This window comes from Propithecus coquereli, unplaced genomic scaffold, assembly GCF_000956105.1.
Source record: "Propithecus coquereli isolate 6110/MARCELLA unplaced genomic scaffold, Pcoq_1.0 Scaffold10, whole genome shotgun sequence".
NCBI lineage: Eukaryota > Metazoa > Chordata > Mammalia > Primates > Indriidae > Propithecus > Propithecus coquereli.
The window spans coordinates 19,963,229-19,975,880 of NW_012133858.1; the positions used below are offsets into that span (position 1 = coordinate 19,963,229).

General features: G+C 41.2%; 1 protein-coding gene across 1 annotated transcript in view; it reads left to right on the forward strand.

The window, feature by feature from the left end:
• KLHL6 (kelch-like family member 6) overlaps positions 1–12,652 on the forward strand; it is a 53,516-nt gene that overhangs the window by 24,514 nt on the left and 16,350 nt on the right. The gene's annotated exons all lie outside the window — the stretch shown is intronic.

Sequence of the window (12,652 nt, forward strand, 5' to 3'; positions counted from 1 at the left end):
CAGTGTCTAGGTTCTGGGGGAAGCAGGACCGTGTGAAGTCAGCACTTTGTGATGGCTGTGAAACAAGGGCATTGAGGAGTAAGGGGTATTCTAGAAGATTATGTAGAGAATTCTCAGAATTAAATTTTATTTTAAAGTAACATTTATTGTTCACATTCAATAATGTTTTCTTCAATCTGATTATAATAATTATGTTTAGCTTCATAAAATAACTAGGCCTATAGATTATGTCAGTTGCACCCACAATTATCACAGGAGTCTCATTCCAAGTTACCATCTCTGTCTCAGTCTAAAATTAAACCACTGAACTTGATTCCATCGGGTTAAGGCAGAGATCGTCTCATTGACTGGTTGTTGAGATTTATGAGAAACAGATCCAGAGAGACAGGTCAGGTCATCTCCAGGGACCAGGAACAAACATCAGATCTTGTCTATGGTGTGAGATTGTGGGAGGTGGTGTCCACTTGGGTCATCACTGTTGAGGGGAACAGAAAACCAAAGTCCGGGAATGTGGGGAATAAGGGACCCAGGGTTCAAGACCACTGGCAATGGAATTAGTTTTGTTGAGGCTGTAGTCTGGGCAGGATTTATGAGCTCCAGCAAAGCATGGAAAGTGGAAAGAGGCAGGAAAATCAACCACAAAATAGATCCGGTGAATTCTGAGTAATGGGTTCCTGTAATTTCAGCCAATTTCATAGCTCAGTTTCCCCTGGGTATCTTAAAGATACAGAGCAAGTTACTTCCAGCAGGGCTGGTCTTGCCTTCCCTGGTGATGTCTCCAAGTCAGTTAACACCCACACGCCCACCCCCTACCCTTTCTCTGTCCTCGTCTGCCTCACCCTCAGCCTCACTGACCCTCAGGAGGGAGGGACACAGCAGCTTCATGCTCAGTGTCCCCACCTCATCCCCTCCTGCCCACTGCTCCCACAGTCTAGCTTCAGGGAAACTCTTCCCGAGTTAGAGGGTCTCCATCTAGTTCACATTTTATGGTTCTTTTTTTCTGAACTTTCTCCAAAAGGCAGATGTTTCCCCTCTGCACTGCCCCCCTGAAAGGGGACGATACCCTTGAGAGACACATCCTATGCATGTACCATTATTGAGTCTAGCCACAGCTGCCGTTGCTATTTCCATGCTAATCTCCTTTTCTGGGGCCCAGAGAGGGTTGCTGACATGTTTAAAGATGAACAGGGAACACTGACAATAATAATAGTAATAGCACTTATTGCTTCAAGTATAGTGTCTGACCCCAAAATAGATGTTCAATGAGTACAAATTTCATTGAGTACTTTCCATATGCCACTAGTTGGGACTAGTGGCCAGGTCTCCTGTTTTTCCCACTAGCTAAAAGCAGTTCCTAAACAATAAGCTAAGGAGATTTTCTGTTCAAAATGTGATTTTTAGTATTTTTAATTGCAGCAGCATTACAAACTCATTACAGAAAAATTAGAAACACATACAAGCAAAAAGAATATAAAAACTACCTACAACCCCCTCCTATTCAGAACAATATGACAGCTTCCTTGGTATGTATACTTCCAGGTCCTATTCCATGCACTGATGTGGACAGAGGCAGTTTGCAGGGTGTGGTTAATAGCACAGCTTGGGAGCCAGACTGCCTGGACTTAAATCTCAGCTCCCCCACTTACCAGATGTGTGACACTGGGCAAGTCATAATGTCTCTGTGCTCCAGTTTCCTTTTTGGCAAAACAAGGATGATAATGGAGCCTATCACACAGTGTTGTTGTAATATTTATAAAATGTTTAGAATAGTGCCTGGTATATCGTAAATTCTATATACATGTTTGTAATGTTATTACTATTAGATATGTATTTTAGAAAAACAGTGTCCTATTGGACACATTGTTTCTAATGTTTATTTTACCCATATTGTAATCATCTTTTCATGTTAGATGCATTTCTACAGTGACACTTATCACAGCTGGGTAGAATTCAGTAATACAGTAATTTAGTGAACCAATTCCTATAGCTGAAAGCTTAGGTTGTTTTCATCTACTTGACTATTCAAACCAATGTTGTCATAAACATCCTTTTATTTTTATTTCATATAGATGAGATGAATGTCTTAATAGAAACAAAATGAACTAAGGACATGAACAGGTAATTTATGAAAGAGAACGGTCAAATAGTCGACAAACATATTTTTAAATGTCAAACCTCATTAGTAATCCAAAAGGCAAATTAAGTCAACAATAAAATCATGTTTGTGTATCATGTTGACCGACAGTGTATACAGTGTTTGCAAAGGTGAGAGAAAATAGGCATTTGCACCCATTGCTGGAGAAGTGTAAATGGAAACATCTTTATGGGAGTCACTTTGGAAATAGATATTAAAAATTTTTTAAATGTACATGCTGAAGAAATAAGTACAGATGTCCAAAGTAGTTCATATAAGTAGCTTTGTAGTGGGTTGAATTGTGTCCCCTAAAAAGATATGTCCAAGTCCTAAGCCCTGATACCTGTGAATGTGACCTTATTTGGAAACAGGGTCTTTGCAGACGTAACTAAGTTAAGGATGTCGAAATGAGTTCATACTGGATTTAGGCTAAATCACAAATCCAATGAGTGGTGTCCTTATAAAAGAAAGGTAGGGAGATTTGACACAGAGACAGAGAGAGAAGGCCAGGTAAAGATGTAGGCAGAGATTGGAGTTATACAGCCCCAAACCAAGGAACATCAAGGGTTGCCAGCAACCTCCAAGAAGCTAGGAGACAGCCATGGAACAGATTCTCCCTTGGAGCTTCTGGAGGGAACCAACTCTGCTAACAACTTGATTTTGGACCTCTGCCTCCCAGAATTTTAAGAAAATAAATTTATATTTTTTTAAGCTGCCATGTTTGTATTAATTTGTTATGGCAGCCCTTGGAAACGAATACAAGCTTTAAAAGCCAACTATAGCTAAAAGCCTTAAAATGCAACAATCTCTTGTTCCCACTCCCTCCATTAGCCCACTTTTCTGGAACAATTAATTTCACTTGTTTTAAATGTTTCTTCTTTTCTTTACTTCCATAGTTCTAAATGATTTGTGTACATTGTTATCTCTTGATGCATCAATTTTAGATAACTCTTCCCTCTGGCCTGCTCTACTCTGAGCTGGCTGCTCTCCAGGCCTGTTGCTTGGCTGTTACCCTGGGCCTAATAGTTCCTCTTACCTCTTTTCTATGTGGATTTACTGTTTCTGGATCCCATATGCAATGGACTGAATATTTGTGTCTCCCTAAAATTCATATGTTGGAATCCTAACTCTCAATGTGATGGTATTAGGAGATGAGCCTTTGGGAGTTGATTAGGTCGTGAGCATGGAGCCCTCATGAATCGGATTAGTGCCTTTATAAAAGAGATTCCAGAGAGTTCTTTCGCCCCCATGTGAGGATATAACAAAAAGTCGACAATCTGCAACTGGAAGACGGTCCTCACCAGAACTTGACCATGTTGGCACCCTGATCTTGGCCTTTCAGACTACAGACTGTGGGAAATAAATTTCTGTTGTTTATAAGCTCCCAGTCTGTGGTAATTTATTATAGCAGCCTGAACTGAGTCACCATGTCTTCTACTTTCTTGTATACCCCTTTATTTTAATGGAGCATAATCTTTAATGGCTTATAATGAAAGAATATATAGGAGATGAATTTTCAGAGAGTTAAATGTCTAAAAATGTTTTTGTACTACCTACTTACTTCACTGACAAAATTAACTTTAAAGTTGAAAATAATTTTCTTTTGGCATTTTGAAAGCATTGCTCCATATTATTACCTGTTACATATTTTGTAAGAATGGGTGGCTCCTATTGGATAACAGGTTTTTTAATCTGTTTATTTTACCTGTATTGTAGTATAATCATTTTTTTCATGTCAATTGATGCATTTCTGCAACAGCACTTAGAATAGTGTTGGACACAATAGGTTCTTTCAATTCAGAGACTCAAGTCTTTCAATTCTGGGAATTTTTTTTTTTTTTTTTTTTTTGAGACAGAGTCTTGCTCTGTTGCCCAGGCTAGAGTACCATGGTGTCAGCCTAGCTCACAGCAACCTCAAACTCCTGGGCTTAAGGGATTCTCCTGCCTCAGCCTCCCAAGTAGCTGGGACTACAGGCGTGTGCCATAATGCCTGGCTAATTTTTCTATTTTTTTTAGTAAACAAGGGGTCTTGCTCTTGCTCAGGCTGATCTCAAACTCCTGACCTCAAGCTATCCTCCAGCCTCGGCCTTCCAGAGTGCTAGGATTACAGGCATGAGCCACCACACCTGGCCAGAAATTTTCTTGTATTATCTCTTTGATACCATCTTTCCAACTCTTTTATCTATTCTTTCCTCCAGAGCTATAATCAGTCAGGTGTTGGGCCTCCTGTATTTATTTTTGTTTTTTCTTAACTTCTGTCTCCTATTGACCATCTCTAGTTTTTTTGTTCTACTTTCTAGATGATTTCCTCAGGCTTTATCTTTCACTTCTTCTGTGAATTGTTTATTTCTGCCACCATATTTTTAGTTTGTAAGAGTCCTTGTTATTTATTTTAGTAGATTCCTACTCTTGTTTCTTATTCCTTCGAAGCTATTATAATATAGTTGATGTTTTTGTCTGTTCTCTCTCTTTCCTGTGAGTTCCTTTGCTTGTTTGCTTAGGTCTCCAACTTCCATCTTAGAGGGTGTTTCAGTTTCCTAGGGCCGCCATAACAAATGACCACAAACTAGGTGGCTTAAAGCAATAGAAATTTATTCTCTCGGAGTTCTGGAGGCCAGAAGTCCAAGATCAAGGTGTCAGCAGGGATATACTCCCTCTGGAGGCTCCAGGGAAGAATTTTTTTTCCCTCTTCCAGTTTCTGGTGGCTGTTGGCACTCCACTTGTGGCCGTACAATTCCGATCTCTGCACCTGTGACCACATTTCCTCCTCATCTGTATGGCTTCTCTGCGTGTGTTTTATAAAGAAACATGGGATTACATTTAGGGCCCACCAGATAATCCTGGATAAACTCCTCCTTTCAAGCTCCTTACCTTGATCACATCTTGTGCCATATAAAGTAATGTCAACTCTTTGGCCCTATACGGTAATATTTAGAGGTTCTGAGGATTATGACATGGATATATTTTTTGAGGGGCCACCATTCAACTCACTACCGAGGATTTCTTCAAATATTCTTTTGATTATTTGATCCTTGGCTGCCTAGACATATTGAAGAGAGAGAACTTAATATACTAGTTTGAAGCTCAGTGCACATGGGCCAGGGTGGGAGGCTAGCGAACCGGAGAGTTTCAGCAGGGCCATCAGATGGCTTGTGAATATTTTTTTTTTTTATCGGGACTTACATATGTCAGTATCTGTTGGACTTTGCTGCATGTATTCTGGACTGTGTGCTTGAGTGTGGGTGCAAATCTTTACTTAACCTCCTTATTTTCTGTATGATGTTGCATGTGTCTTCCTCAGTTTCCTGTGTCCCTGGGTCCCGATCCTCTCTGGTCTGGTTTCTCCAGAGAATAAACCTTCTTCTCCAATGGGAGTGGGAATGGAAATTGTTAGACTACAAGAGGCGGGGAGGAGGACAGTAGGCTTAACTCCTTAAACCAAGGCCCTGCTATCAGCCCCACCAACCCTTGCCTTCCTGGTTCCTTGAGACTTTAATATTCCTGATTTTGGGGGTTCTGAGAGACTAATTTGTTCCTCTTCAGGCACTTGTTCCCACTTTCCTCCTCTCAGCAAAGTCACTTACCAATCTTCATATTCTGTGGTTTGAGGTCACTGATGTCTCCTGGTTTCATTGAGGATGGTGTTTGTGTTTCTGTTTTTCCTTCTTCTTTCAGTTTTGGGTGATTTTTCAAGACAATTATACAAACACTTTAGATATGAAAGCCTGTAATATTTTATAATGCATGTTGCAAGTATTTTTCCACCGGTCATTTGACTCATAATTTCATTAATAAATTATGGCTTTTTTTAATGTGTGAAAGCTTAAAACTAGTATTTAGTCAGACCTGTTGATCATTTCTTTGATGACTTTTGCCTTTGGAGTGCACTTTTAGAAAGGCCTTTCCCATTGCTTGATCATATACTTATTCACTTATAATTTCATTTAGTCTTATTATGTTTACGGCTTTGATATTTATATCTTTAATATATGTGGGAATATTTTGGCGTGAAGTCTTTTTTCCTCTCCTGCCTCCTCCTCCTCTTCCTTCTTTTGTTTTCTCCCAAGCGATGAGCTTTCACAGGGAGGTTGGTTTTCGTGAGAGAGGTAGGCGAGGACAGACACGGCATAGAGACAGCGCAAGCTCTCTTTATTGTTTACGTATTCTGGTAATCCCTGACCTCAAAAATTTTCCAAGTCTCTTTCACTTTCTAGGCAAAAATTAGTAAGTTTTTCTCTGAGGCTATTTTGATCAATTTTCCTATCAGTTTCAATTCCTTTTTTGTTTGTTTTTGTTTTTTATTTTTTTAAATTTCAGGATATTATGGGGGTACAAATGTTTTGGTTACGTGAATTGCTTTTGTACAGTTTGAGTCAAAGTTATATTTGTCCATCACCCGTATAGTGTACATTGTACCCGTTAGGTGTGAATTTACCCATCTCCTCCTCCCCCTTCCCACCTGCTTGATTTCTGTTGAATTTTCCTACCGTATATGCACATGAGTGTTGATCTGTAAGTGTCATATCTCCTTTCTCACATTCCATATCCAATCGCCAAGATTCATTGATCATTTCTACCTCCTAAATATTTCCAAAATCCATTTCTTAAATATTTCTTAACCTAGCCACTTCTAGGTTAAGATACCTTCATCTATCAACTGGTCTTTGCTTCTTAATCTCCAAACTGGTCCCCTGAATCCATACCTAAGCCTTTCCAGTCCTTTCTATACATTATAGTAAACTTTTAAACACCAAAACCAAACAAAATAAAACAAAACAAATTCTACATGTAAAACCTGCAAAATCTAAATAACATCTATACTTAGGTATAGATGTTATATTGTGCCAACATAAATTTCTGGGTTTTGTCACCATTCTGTGGTGATATAAGATATTATCATTGGGGGAAAACTGGGTGAAAGCTACACAAACACTCTCTAACCTATTTTTGCAAATTTTTTTTTTGCATTTTTTTATTTCAGAATTTTATGGGGTTCATACATTTTGGTTACATAATTTGCCTTTGTACAGTTTGGGTCGAAGTTATAAGTGTGCCCTTTAGTCAGTTAGTGTGCATTGTACCTGTTAGGTGTGAATTTACCCACCTTACCCACCCCCTCCTCCTTCCCCTTCCCACCTACTTGATTTTCCTTGAATTTACTTCCATACATGCATATAAGTGTTGATCAATTAGTTCCAATTTAGTATTGAATACATGTGGTGTTCGTTTTTCCATTCTTGCCATACTTCACTAAGAAGAATGGCCTCCGGTTCCATCCAAGTTTTTACAAAAGATACTAGATCACCATTTTTTTGTGGCTGAGTAGTGCTCCATGGTATACATATACCACATTTTATTAATCCACTTATGGATTGATGGGCACTTGGCTTGATTCCACATCTTTGCAATTGTGAATTGTGCTGCTATAAACGTTCGAGTGTAAATGTCCTTTTTATAAAATGTCTTTTTTTTTCCTTTGGGTAAATACCTAGTAGTGGGATAGTGTCAATTCTTATGGAAACAAAAGAAGAGTGCTAGGGGCTTCAGAATGGCTATATAACCCGTTTGATTTCTACCGCCTCTGGACTACTTGCCGTGAAGTCTCAGACGTAGAAAACGGGGACTATTTTCATGCCTGAAGGCACCATAAGGGACAGCAGTTTATAGGTTGCTGGAATCATTTTGTGGTTTTAAAAAATTATTTATTCTTTTGAATGGGAAAAACATATTCCCATTCCAAATTCAGAAACACAGAAGGTGAGGCAATAACATTGTGCCATGTTTGCTGTTAGCGGTGTCCTGCTGTTCTTTGTATTCGTGCATATACCAGTCTGCGTGTACATAAATCACTCGCACTCATTGCCTCCATTTTTAAAACAAATGTAGGCATACTACGCACTCTATTTTGCATCTGTTTTGTCTCATAACGTATTCTGAAGATTGCTGCAGGTCAGTATGTGTAGAACTACTTCTTTCTGCCTGTGTGTAGCCTGTGTGTCCTTCACTAAACACACCAACCATGTCCATCCCTCAGAGCGAGGCCTGAGCCAAGCCACCATCCTGAAGGTAGCAGGGCCTCCAGGGAGGATGGCCTCAGGGAGGATTGCCTAGTGGAAGATTCTGAGACTAGCGGTGCTCTGTGAGAGTGTATTGGGGCAAGATTGGCCCAGCTGCCACCCTTTTGGCCCAACACCCTCTGGGGAACCTCAGACACTTGGGGCCACCAGGTGTCCCCACAGTGAGCTTGCTGCCAACCACACAATGTCTCTTTCAGTTTTACACTTCTCAGTGTTTGATCTCAATTGTTTACTCTTTTTTATTTTTAGATATAATTTACATTCTGTAAGATGCACACATCTTACGGATACAGCTTGATGATTCACCCATGTAACCACCATCCAGGTTGAGACTTAGAACATTCCTGGCATCCCAGAACTCTCCCTATATCCTCCCTAGGCAGGATATTCCCAGGGTAACTGGTGCTCTAGCATCTCTCTGGTTAGTTTTGCCTGTTTTTGAATTTCATATTGTTCTTTTTGAGTTCTAACTAATATAGAGGGTCTGAATCTTAGGCTACAAATTCAAATGTGCAAAAATAATGTGATCTAATCTATTATTTTTCTATTATTGAACTTTTTCTCTATCTCGAACTTCCCATCCTACAGTGGCAGGAATTGTAGTCAACTTAATGACAGAGGAAAGCTTAAGCAATTCAGGATTGGGTGCTTATATAGTTCCAGGGGGCATGTATATGGTGCCAGGGCACCGTGGAAAGAAGGTCTGGCCTGGGCTTACCATGGTCACCTGCATTACTGGTCATGCCAGCGTCTGCTGGAACATCTGTGTTCCCATCCTTCTCTCTCTAGTCTTTGACCCCTTCCCCACTGGCATCGACTGAAGTCCCCGGTCCTTGCAGGTCACTTTGCATTCCCTTTGTCCTGTTTGCAAGGCCTCTTCAGGGTTGCCAGTCATCTCATCTGCATCTCTGCTCCTCTCAGGGACCCACAAGACACTTCATTTGCTCTCCTGTTCCAATCCAGAACCACAGGGAACTTGGAGCAGCTGCCACAGGCCCCTTTGTCTGGAATAACACTCCAGTTCCTCATCCGCTGTTGCTATTCTGGACTGCTGCTACTTTTCTGGTCTCAACTCAGCAATCAAGGGCCAATTCTTTTGTTCGCAGACCTACCACCTGTAAGGGGCTAATTAGCATCCCCCTCACTCTGGAATTTTGGCCTGGGATGAGATGTGAGGCGTCATCTCAGGGACCTACACTTGCTTCTCACTCTGTTGTTGGACTCTCTCTTCTCCCACTTCCTGGCCTGGGAATCATTGTCTCCTCCAGTGTGGGAAAAGCTGACTCTTACATTGTCATCCACTCTCCTGTGTCTACTGTCTTGGCATAAACTTTGTGCCTTGACTCTTGAGGATTCTGGCTTTTGAAGCTCAAAGGGCTAGGTTCTTACCACTAATTGGTGTTTCTTTCAAAACCATTTTTCTAGTGTAAGTTCTGAAAGTCTATTGAGAAACTCAAAAGCCAAGAATTGTCTTCTCTTGTCTGCCACATCATCCCTTCCCTAAGTAAGCCTGTGCTCAGTTGCTGCCTATAGGTGTGGAATAGAGGAAGTGGGATGTGGGGTTTTGGTTGTAATGAAAATCTGTGTTGCTACCACATTCTGACTTTTACTGCTCCCTAACTGCCACAAAGCACTGAGCATCTACTAAGTGCAAGATACTTTGTGGGAAGCTTTCAAGGGGAAATAAACATAAAAATATTTAAGTATAAATCACATTTATGTAGCAATTTATCATATGCTTTCCCCTACCTGATCCCATTTGATACTGACAATATTTCTGTGAGAGGGCAGGCCAGGTAATACCCTCACAGTGAGCCTGCAAGGTGGGTTTTCTATTTCCAGATGAGGGAACTGTGGCTCAGAGGGAGAGTTCAGCTCATCAAATGGTGGGGATGTGATCTGTGATCTGCGGTCTAAACCCCACACTGTCGACTCCATCTGTCTGCTTTCATCCACTACCTCGAAACCTCTAAAACGAGGATTCCCAGTGAGCCTCCACCCAGTGGACACAGCACCCAGACCCCAAGGCAGGAAGGAGGTGGACCTCATAGAATGGGTAGGATTTCCACAAGTGGCAGTAGGATTGGCGGAAAAGTATTCCAGGCAGAGAGAACTTGTAAGCAAAGACTTAAGGTTTCTGCCTTCTCTACCCCCCACTTCTTGCAGCTGTCTGACTCACGGACCTGTTTCTCTTCTTAGCACTTGGCTTATGCCTAGATCCATGCTCCTGCGCCCTACACACTCACACACACACTTCTACACACACACACACACACTGTGAACATCAACCATGTCTCAGATATAATCATTCCATTTAATCTTAACAACAGTGCTCCTCCCTGGCCTTCACCTTGTCCCTGGGCTGAGTCACTGAGCCCAAGCCATGCCACTTGCCCCTCTAACATGTGGCCCACATGTATTCCCCTCTTATGCCCTGCTAGCCTTCTGGGGCCGCCACTATCTCCTCCGGAAACTCAGGGGCTGTTTGTTGCCTGAATCTTGACTCAGCTTTCCATGCCCCTGGTCCTGTCCCTCTGACTCACTTGTGAGTCCGTCTGCTGCTACAGTTGCCCCGTCTCCCGGCACCGGCCCACTTCAGTGAGTGGTCTTTGCAGGATGGAGCTTCTTCCTTTTGTGTGCGCTCCATGTGGCTTCCGGGAAGCAGCAGATCTCTCAGCCGAGTCTGGGGCAAGGACTGAAGGGGGTGGCAGAGGGAGCAGAGGGTATCCATCTTGGGAGCTGGGGGGCATCTTTTCCTGGGAGTGGAGCTTTGCCTGGGATAGCAGAAGAGAGGTAAGGATGAGAGATTAGGATTAGCGGTAATTTACAATTTTTAAGTATGAAGACCTCATAGGAGAAGTGCTTTACCTTTAGTAACTATTGTCTGAGAAGAAAAGTAGTGACAAAGTCTTACAAGGAATTCAGAAACAGTTTGAGATAAATTTAAATTTCATTAATTTCATCAACTTGCCCTTTGTACCACTGATTTGTTGGAGCTTAAGATAAGAACACCAATGTCTTTATAGACCCTTTGCAATGACTCCAAGGTCTCTTGGGCACAGTAGTCAATGGAATTGCTGACATGGACTAAAATAGGACTTCAGTTATTGTGAAATGAATTTGAAGGCACCCCCAGGGAGATGTGGAGTCACATGGGTGAAGCCCCTCAGGACTTCAAGTCTGGGAGAACACAAAGGGGAAGCAGAGGAGGGGCAGTGGGAACTGCAGCCACGTCTCAAGCGATTTCTTTGACTGTATTTTTAGTCTCCCTGTCCGAGAGTCAGGTGCCTGGCTGTAACCTTTTGCTCACATGTCCCCCAAACAGGAAGTTGGCTGTCTGTTGTCATTATCTGTCATCTCTCAGCTCTAACAAACAAGCTCATGTGTCACCAGGACAGGCTGAGACAGAAAATTTACCCTGATGTCTTGAATAATCTTGAATGTGAAGAAGTAAAAAAATATTTAAAAGAAAACGAGTTCTTGTTCCTCTGATCGGCAGTTTCCCAGCCATTGGTCAGGATCATGGGAGGCTGCCCCACACCCCTCACACTCAGAAAGTGTTGATTGAAGCATATTTGGGGGGAACCTGCACTACTTGTCAAATAAAATATGTTTGTTAAAAAGTGCAATTTATTTGGTAAATGAAATAACGAATGGGAAAGTGTCTAGCACAGACTTTGGTACACACACGGCAGATGAATGGATCGATTGACAGTTTCTGAGTGGAGAGAGCCAAGTTTCAGTGTTTCTAACATTGAATGGATCTATGTTGCTAACAGACGTGAGCTCCGGTACTTGCCTTGGTTTTCCTCTGTGGTTTCCTTCTTTGCTCATCAATAGTCATCGAGCAGGGATAGGAATGGCATCTTGTCAGCCATTCCTTCCTGTGTGCAGGCAGATCAGTTCATCTGAGCTATTAGATGAAGTGAGCAAATGACGTTTGGCGTCTGCCAAGCCCTTGTCCCCCACACGCATTATTTGACTGGTGCAGCTTGAAGTAATGTAAAAACATGAATTTTTGGAATCAGAGAAGACTAGTTCAAATTTTAGCACTATCTCTTATTAGCTATAAGTCTCTGAGGAAATCACTTCTTTGAATCTCATTTCGTCATATATAAAACAGGAATGATAATAAATATCTACTTTGTGGTGTTGTTGGGATGATCCAGTAACTCTTATAGTTAGTATAAGGAGTCTGACATACAGTTGGTGCTCTTTTACTTTGTACATTTTATTTTATTTTCTCATTGTTTAAAGTCACAAGAGCGTTTATTTTATTTTATGTATTTTTTCCTGATTTTAAAATGTTCATGTTCAGTATAGAAACGATCTATTTGGCAAAGTCAAAAAAGCCCAAATTAATATCTATAACCACTATTAGCATGTTATATGTTATCTTCTAGTATTTTCTCTATAAATGACAAACTGAATCTATTTTAAA